The sequence below is a fragment of the Elaeis guineensis genome, chromosome 4 (assembly GCF_000442705.2).
Source record: "Elaeis guineensis isolate ETL-2024a chromosome 4, EG11, whole genome shotgun sequence".
Classification (NCBI taxonomy): domain Eukaryota; kingdom Viridiplantae; phylum Streptophyta; class Magnoliopsida; order Arecales; family Arecaceae; genus Elaeis; species Elaeis guineensis.
Genome location: NC_025996.2, coordinates 8,579,957 through 8,587,749, shown reverse-complemented (window position 1 = coordinate 8,587,749; position 7,793 = coordinate 8,579,957). Strand labels below are relative to the sequence as shown.

The 7,793-nt window shown below is 38.2% G+C and overlaps 1 long non-coding RNA gene across 1 annotated transcript; it reads right to left on the bottom strand.

Annotated features, from left to right (window-relative positions):
* Positions 1-809: 809 nt before the first annotated feature.
* On the bottom strand, positions 810-6,511 carry LOC105044048 (uncharacterized). Its single transcript, XR_831828.4, has 3 exons — positions 6,141-6,511; positions 1,864-4,328; positions 810-1,341 (listed from the first exon to the last, which is right to left on the bottom strand). It is a non-coding gene; the product is annotated as an uncharacterized lncRNA (long non-coding RNA).
* Between the last annotated feature and the right edge of the window lie 1,282 nt (positions 6,512-7,793).

Sequence of the window (7,793 nt, the reverse complement as noted above, 5' to 3'; positions counted from 1 at the left end):
ATTTTTTATAAAAATGATAGTACACGGAGGCAGGGAGCTAGTTCTACGCAGATGAAAAGTTCATCCTACCATGTGGTTCAGTGAGAATAGTATTCCCAGCCACAACTAGCAACGCATTAATATGATTTTTCTTAAATTATTATTTTCATTTTTATTTTGTTTTCATTTATTTTATTGACAAACTGGTATTGCATTACATCTATGATACGTGTGGATTGTGAAGTAGACAAAGGATGCATCCTAACAAACTACACATGAAATTTTTCCCATACATCTTTTATATCTTAATATAATACGCATCCACATGACGATCAGAAAATACAAATCGATATATCACCAAACTCTAATGTCACATGAAAGTAATACAAGCTTGGTGATGCTCAATACAACCGGTTCTATCAACACCAAAATTTAGTGGTCATAATTTGTTGCATTCTAGGTGTCCAAATTTTCTTACAAACGAAAAGGAAGATTTTGTACCTGATAATTTTCAATTTTTTTTTTATAGTAAAATTTTTATATCATCTCTATCCGTGGATGCAGGCCAATAGATCAAACCACATAAATATTGTGCACTCTTCTTCTTTTTTCCTTTTCTTTCTTGTTTCTTTGTTCTCCTATTGCAATACGTCACGTTCAATAACTGGTGAAAAAATAGGCTCAGATCTTAATTGGCTTGATTCCATCCAATTATCTCATGACCAGCTTATATACCAAATTCAGGACCTAGCTTAAATAGGATTCATTGAATCATCCAAAATGAAAGTCTATACAACAAAATCGAAACAATGTGATGAAACCATATTACTATTAAAATAAGAAGAGGCTCATTTCATTTTAGCCAATGGATTGATTTTAGCAGACCTATTTAGCGAAGCCTGATCGGCAGAGTTTGTATACCCATCCTAAAAACCACAATTGAGATGTGCTATTATATACTCAGGAAAATGCTTCAAGGTGCGGTTTATAGGCGCACATGAAATGTTAATCAGATTCATAATTTATTAATTTGGCAACTCCGTAATCCACCAGAATTGAGAGTTCGTTCATTGAAGGGCCTTGAAATGGCAGAGATCTTGCCTTGGTGACCCCTTCCCGTCGTAAGACTAGAGTGTCGGCTGCTTGAACTTTGGTGGGTAGGGGACAGGGTCCATCCATGTAGGATAGGGGGACTTATCCTCCTTTGCCCACGCCCATCTTCCTTTTTTCCTAAAGAAGCATCTGTTGAACATCCGTCTGTCAACGGTGCGTCTTCATTTTCGTCACCTCTGTCCAACTGAGGGGTCCGGTCCGTGGCAGAGTCCCTTGGGTTCTTTATTCTTTGCATAAATGATACTTCGCCTCAGGGCCGATCCTGATATTTTTTAGGCCTGAAACCAAATAAAAAAAAAATTTATTAAAAATTAATATATTTTAAATATTAATTATTCATAGCAGATTGAAAGAGGAGGATTGAAGAGATTTACTTGACTTTTTGACAGATTTTGATCTGATTTTTGACGTTCAAAATAAGGAAGAATCACCGATGGACAGCAGAATAGGATGAAAAGATCGGAGACGAAGGAGGATTGAAGAGATTTACTTGACTTTTTGACAGATTTTGATCTGATTTTTGACGTTCAAAATAAGAAAAAATCACCGATGGACAGCAGAATAGGATGAAAAGATCGGAGACGGAGGAGGCGGGGGAGAGGAGCTACAGATTGTGAGAGGGAGAAGACGTTTGGTTTATCCAAAAAAATCGTTAGGGTGCTGGGGCTCGAGAGAGGAAGAAGGCATTTGATTTACCCAGACAAAAAAAAAAAAATAGGGGCCTGTGGCGGTCGCCCGCTTTGACCCGCCACAGGGCCGGTCGTGCTTCGCCTCTGAAAGGATTATGAGTATGGTGTTTCAACAAGTTGTCTGGCTACAGTCAGTTGTTGAGAAATAGAAAGAGATGCTTTAATCCGAGTGGAAAGCAGTTCATCTGAAAAATTTTGAATTCTAATTTATTTATGCTGAGGTGCTAAATTATTTGACATGGAGCACAATTTAGCTCATTTGCTTATCCAATAAGTTTAAGAAGTTTACAAGCCGCTTATTTCCCCTCGTCGAAAGAATTAATTTGTCGTCTATACAAATTGAATTGCTTTAGCAGCTCGAGCGCAGTATAAATCTGTCTCCCGATAGAGCTTGAAGTTATGCTCTTTTTTGCCGCTCTCTTCATTCTATCAAGGGTTGCTTATAAAGAATATTGAACTTGATAACATGAATCACCTAGTAGCATAAGATGATTATCACTTTCCGGCAAGTTAGATTTGCAATCTCAAGATTCTCATGATTGTTTTTCCAACCACACTGGATCTACATTATGGATTCCTGGATAAATATTCCAATTCAATTATTAAATATTTTATTTTTTGATTCCCAATATCCATACTTGAATGATTTAATTCATCCGATTTATCAGGAAAAAAAAAACTTTCTTCCAATATCACAATGCCGTCTCATTGTCATGGGCAAATAGCAATAAATGCAGCAGCATCTTGATAAACAAAATTGACGATCAAGTCGGTAGGTTCATGGCCAACAGAAACAGACAAGAAGCAGAGCTATCAAGGCCAGAAGCGACACGGGTAGGGATGTTTCAGTTCTTGTATGAAGCAAAAACTCAGACTTATTAAATTACCGAACAGGAGACTTTGGAGGACTCAAATCTTTTTTTCGGTGACCAGGTCTCCGCATTTGTTATTGTTTTTACATCGTTTCTGCAATTCTTCGTGACACTACTTTTACTTAAAAAATTTCAATCACTGATTTAAAATCTGAGTTTAGATTGGGTGACCAACCAAAATGATCTTTGGTTGAGAATCATTGTGACAATGAAGCCTATAAGGCAATGATCTATGATTTTAGCTATCTTATTTTTTGGAATGGATGTTTTAAAACTTAGAGGTAACCGTCTCCCCGTTATGATGCTATGCCACATAATAGATCCTCAGGAGGATTACGGAAGACAAGCATTTCATTCCATTTCAACTGTTCAATAGTCCAACACTCCAGCGCCAAGCCCAAGAAAGACAATACACTTGCACTCTAGTCTACTATATTGCAAAGACTCAGGTCGATCCAAAAAGACTTCTGCAATCCCCCTAAGGATCTATTATGTGGAAACTACCTGCTAAGCCACATAAAAGATCCTCAGAGGGATTGCGGAAGACAAGCATTTCATTCCATTTCAACTGTGTTCTATAGTCCAACACTCCAACACCAAGCCCAAGAAAGCCATTACACTGGCACTCTATTCCACTATACTGCAAAGACTCACGTCGATCCGAAAAGGCTTCCGCAATCCTCCTGAGGATCTATTATGTGGCATAGCATCACAACGGAGAGTTTTAACATCCAATGCAAAAATTGCATAAAAATTGCTGCTGCTTAATTCCTTACAAGAAAGACTGTCAGTATTGCTGTAAAAAACAGTCACCTCTAAGTCCTGAAACATCCTTCCCCAAAACAAGGTAGCTAAAATCATAGATCATTGCTTTATAGACTTCATTGTCACCAAGATTCTAAACCAAACACCACTCCAATTGGGCGCCCAATCTAAACTCATGAATTTGAAAACAGCTACTGAATTTTTTTCGAATAAAAGCAGTGTCACAAAGAATAGCAGAAACGATGTAAAAATAATAATAAATGCGGAGACCTGGTCACAAAAAAAAAATTGAGTCTCCCAAAGTCTCATATCCGGCAATTTAATAAGTCTGGACTCCCACTTCCTATGAGAACTGAAACATCCCTAATCGTGTCGGTCATATAAAGCCTCCCATCATGGAGCTCCATAGAGAGGGGAGTGTCCAAAATTTCCGTATCCAAAAGTTCCTTGTTATATTATATTATCATGACCTCTTAGTTTTAATATTTTGAGAAAATTTGGTGCTCTCTGGCAACAACTAAAATTCATGGTGTATAAGGTTATACCTACCTTAAATTCATTCCATTCATTTTCTCTAATATAGTGTTGATAAAACATTCCTTTTCCCTCGACTTATACTGACGCAAAAAAGAAGGTCATACTAATAGTTTCACTTCCATCTGATCTCTTCCTTTTGTTAATCAGGACTTGGTGAATCTAGGAGCAAAAAGGGTCGCTGTTCTTGGAATTCCACCAATTGGATGCATACCATCACAAAGAGCTCTGGCCGGAGGGAAGATGAAAGATTGTGTTGCTGATCGCAACCAACTAGCACAATTATACAATTCAAAGCTAAAGAGAGAGTTGCAAAGCCTCACATCCAGAAATCAGGGAACAAAGCTGATCTACATTGATATCTACTCACCCTTACCTGCTATCATTCAAAGCCCACAAAAATATGGTAAGACACACAAATAATGTATTGAAAGAAGAAAATAAATAATCATGTGCTTGGTAATATAAGCATTGGTCTTATGTGGCCTACCATAATTTAAGTGATGCATGTTGCACGTAGTTCCATTTTCATATTCACCAATCAATTACTTTTTGGGCAAATCTATAAAAGCCTGGATAGGCATCATCAACATTGACATTGCAACTATTTATTCTGAGATGGGTTCTATTTCCAAGGTTGAATTAAGTAATCAGTTCTTCTTCTTCTTATTTGTTTTTTTGGCAGACCTCAAGGAATCAACAAAGGGATGCTGTGGTGAACATGGTGTGGAGGTGGCAATCCTGTGCAACATTTTTAGCACTGTCTGCCCAAAAGCTTCTGAATATTTGTTCTGGGATAGCTATCATACAACTCAGAGAGGAAACGAGATTCTTGTGGACCAGATCATACAGAAGTATATTCGCTTCTTAACCTAGGCAGCCTGCATGTCTCAATCTATATTTGAGATGGCCGTTCAACTTAGGTATTAGCTAGTTTATGATGCCGAGCTGGAATGGTAGTGTGGTAAGGCCAGCAATGGCCATGCTTAACCATTCAAACCGTTTATCTTTTCAGAGTATTGTAGATTGAACTAGATTATTTGTTTAATAAAATGGCCGAGATTGAATTTAAATTTTTGATTTATTTAATAAACAGATTGGATTCGGACGGTCAGAATTTTGATCTACCATGCATCTGACAATTGCCGCATCTAAGTTAGGGAGCCTTAGTGGTAATTATCCGATGTTCTCAAGGCACGACTGTCGGTAGCATGTGATAAAGTTTACCGAGCAAAATCAAAATAAAATCTCATTAGCAGTAATTTTTCCCTATTGAGCTAGTACAGCAAAATTCAATCCAAAATTACCACTGCATCTCTATCATCATGAAACTAATTGAAATTCCTGAGCAATTGGCTCTTCTCCTTGTTATCTAGTGTGAGTTGATGTGATTAATAATCTCAGTTTACGAAGGTCTAGTAAAAGGAGAAGGAGGAGAGAGAGGGTAGAGATGCTAGCGAGAAACCTATTTCTCGCTGGTTCCAATGCTTCCTTATCAATCTGATCTTTATTATCTAGATCCCTTCTTAGGGATGGCACGGATGACTGGTTTCTCCTCCATGGTGAAGTGAATAAGGTTTCGTAGGGTTTTGGAAATTAGAAATCATAGATCGTCGAAAGAAAGAGGAAGAAAGAGAGATCCAAGAGAGAAGCCTTTGGAATCCAAATAGATGCCTTTTCGGTGCCGCTCCCCGTATCTTTTTGGCCCGCCATATTGGGTAATTGAAAAATATGAAAGGGACCGATATATATGTAATATCGATCTTTTTTTAGATAAATTATGTTTTGGATTCTTGAAATTTAGGTCAAATTTTTAAAACATCTCTGAAGTTTTAAAAGCCCAAATTTGATCCTTCTATTTTCTCTACTGTTTTAATATGATCTATTTTTCGGATTCCCACCACTTTTTCTCGTATAAAGTTCAACCTCTTTTCAGTTTATATGTCACACATTGTGATCAGCCCTAACAGATTTCCATCTCTACCTTCCTTCTCTTAAAATATCGCAAAAGAGAGAAAAAAAAAACATTTGAAAAGAACAGCAGAAAGAGTAACGACAACGGCAATGAAAATTCGTTACTAAACCCTACCAAGAAGACTCTTTTACGATAAAAAAAAATCCAAACTTCGGTTAAAGAAACGAGCAGATATAAAAAAAAGAGCGGTTTAAAGATCCAGAAATCTCATACTGCCTCTAGTTCTTGAGATGCCTTGCCATTCCTTCTCAGAGATCCCACCTCGAGGCCTCTCCTGCACGGAGGGTAGCGCCGTTCTTCATCTCAACCTCGAAGATCCACAGCGTCAAGTCACCGAGCCGCCTTGCCCCTCGCCCTCCGCCTCCGAGGAGGAGAGCACCACCACGGGCTTCCGCTTCCCCATCGAAGGCGAAACCCGCTATTCTCCTCAAGCATCGATCGGAGCAGCCGCTTCTCGGCTAGGCGAGAACGGCGCGGTGCCTCCCGTGGATAGAATCGAAGGCATCCTATCCACCTCTTCTTGGGAGAGAGCGTGGGCGTTTCTTGGCGGCCCCCGAGGGCGGCTTCCGAGCGAAAGAACCGGGTTGAGGCAAGTATTTATAGCTGAAGTGAGGGTATTTAAGTAATTCTTGGGTTTGCTTTAAATTTCGGAACCAGCATCCTGATAGTGGGAACCGGATGCACTCGGGAGATGCATCTGTCACCGCTTGATGGCATATCTTAACCCAATCAAGTCAGAGGGAGATCACGGTTGCGTTTAAATTTTTTTAGGCCGAACTTCTAGCCGTTTAAATTATAAAAAAAAAAAGAAGAATTATGGTAGATTATAAGATTCTAAGCAATCTAGATCAACTTAATGATTCTCAAGAGAAAACTGTAGTTCAATTTATTGGCTTAGAGATGATCTTGGAGGCTATATTCTGTGGCTCATGATAAAGTTTAAATAAGCTAGAGACAAGAAGAGATATTTGCTCTCTTGGAAGCCTTGATTACCGGCTAGGATCGGTGCTAGGATTCCTGGAGGAAATTTTAAAAATTTCGGTGCATCCCTTATAATCAAATCGTGCCGTTATTCTTTTTATTTACCAGAAGTGCTGTCCTTGAGAGTTCATATCAACTGACTTGCATGTTAGTAAAACTACTTTTTGAAGTTGGTTTAGTTTCAATCACGAAGCAAAAGCCAGAATGCTCAAATGGTGGTCTTTATAAAAACGGGGAATCAGAGTGATCATGGAAGGAAGGATGACTAGAGGGACTGCTAGAAATGTTTATAAAGATGTTTTGTATAAGGATTTATCAAACCAAAAATTCTGGTCATGACAACTCTGCTTCTTGACTGCTTCTGTTGGCCATGAATCTACCGACTTAATCATCGATTTTATTCATCAAGATACTGCATTTATTGGTATTTGCCCATGACAATGAAACAGCATTGTGATATCGGAAGAATTTTTTTTTTTTTTTAAATTCCTGATAAATTGGATGAATTAAATCATTCAAGTATGGATACTGGGAATCAAAAAATAAAATATTTAATAATTGAATTGGAATATTTATCAAGGAATCCATAATGTAGATCCAGTGTGGTTGGAAAAACAAGCATAAGAATCTTGAGATTGCAAATCTAACTTGCCTGAAAGTGATAATCATCTAATGCTACTAGGTGACTCATGATATCAAGTTCAATATTCTTTATAAGCAACCCTTGATAGAACGAAGAGAGCGGCAAAAAAGACCGTAACTTCAAGCTCCATCGTGAGATAGATTGTTATAGCTCAAACCCAGGGCCCAACTATCAAGACTCAAGCCCCAAAAAAAAAAAATAGAAGAACAGGGGAACCGAGTTCTCCAAGGAAACCCCGATGA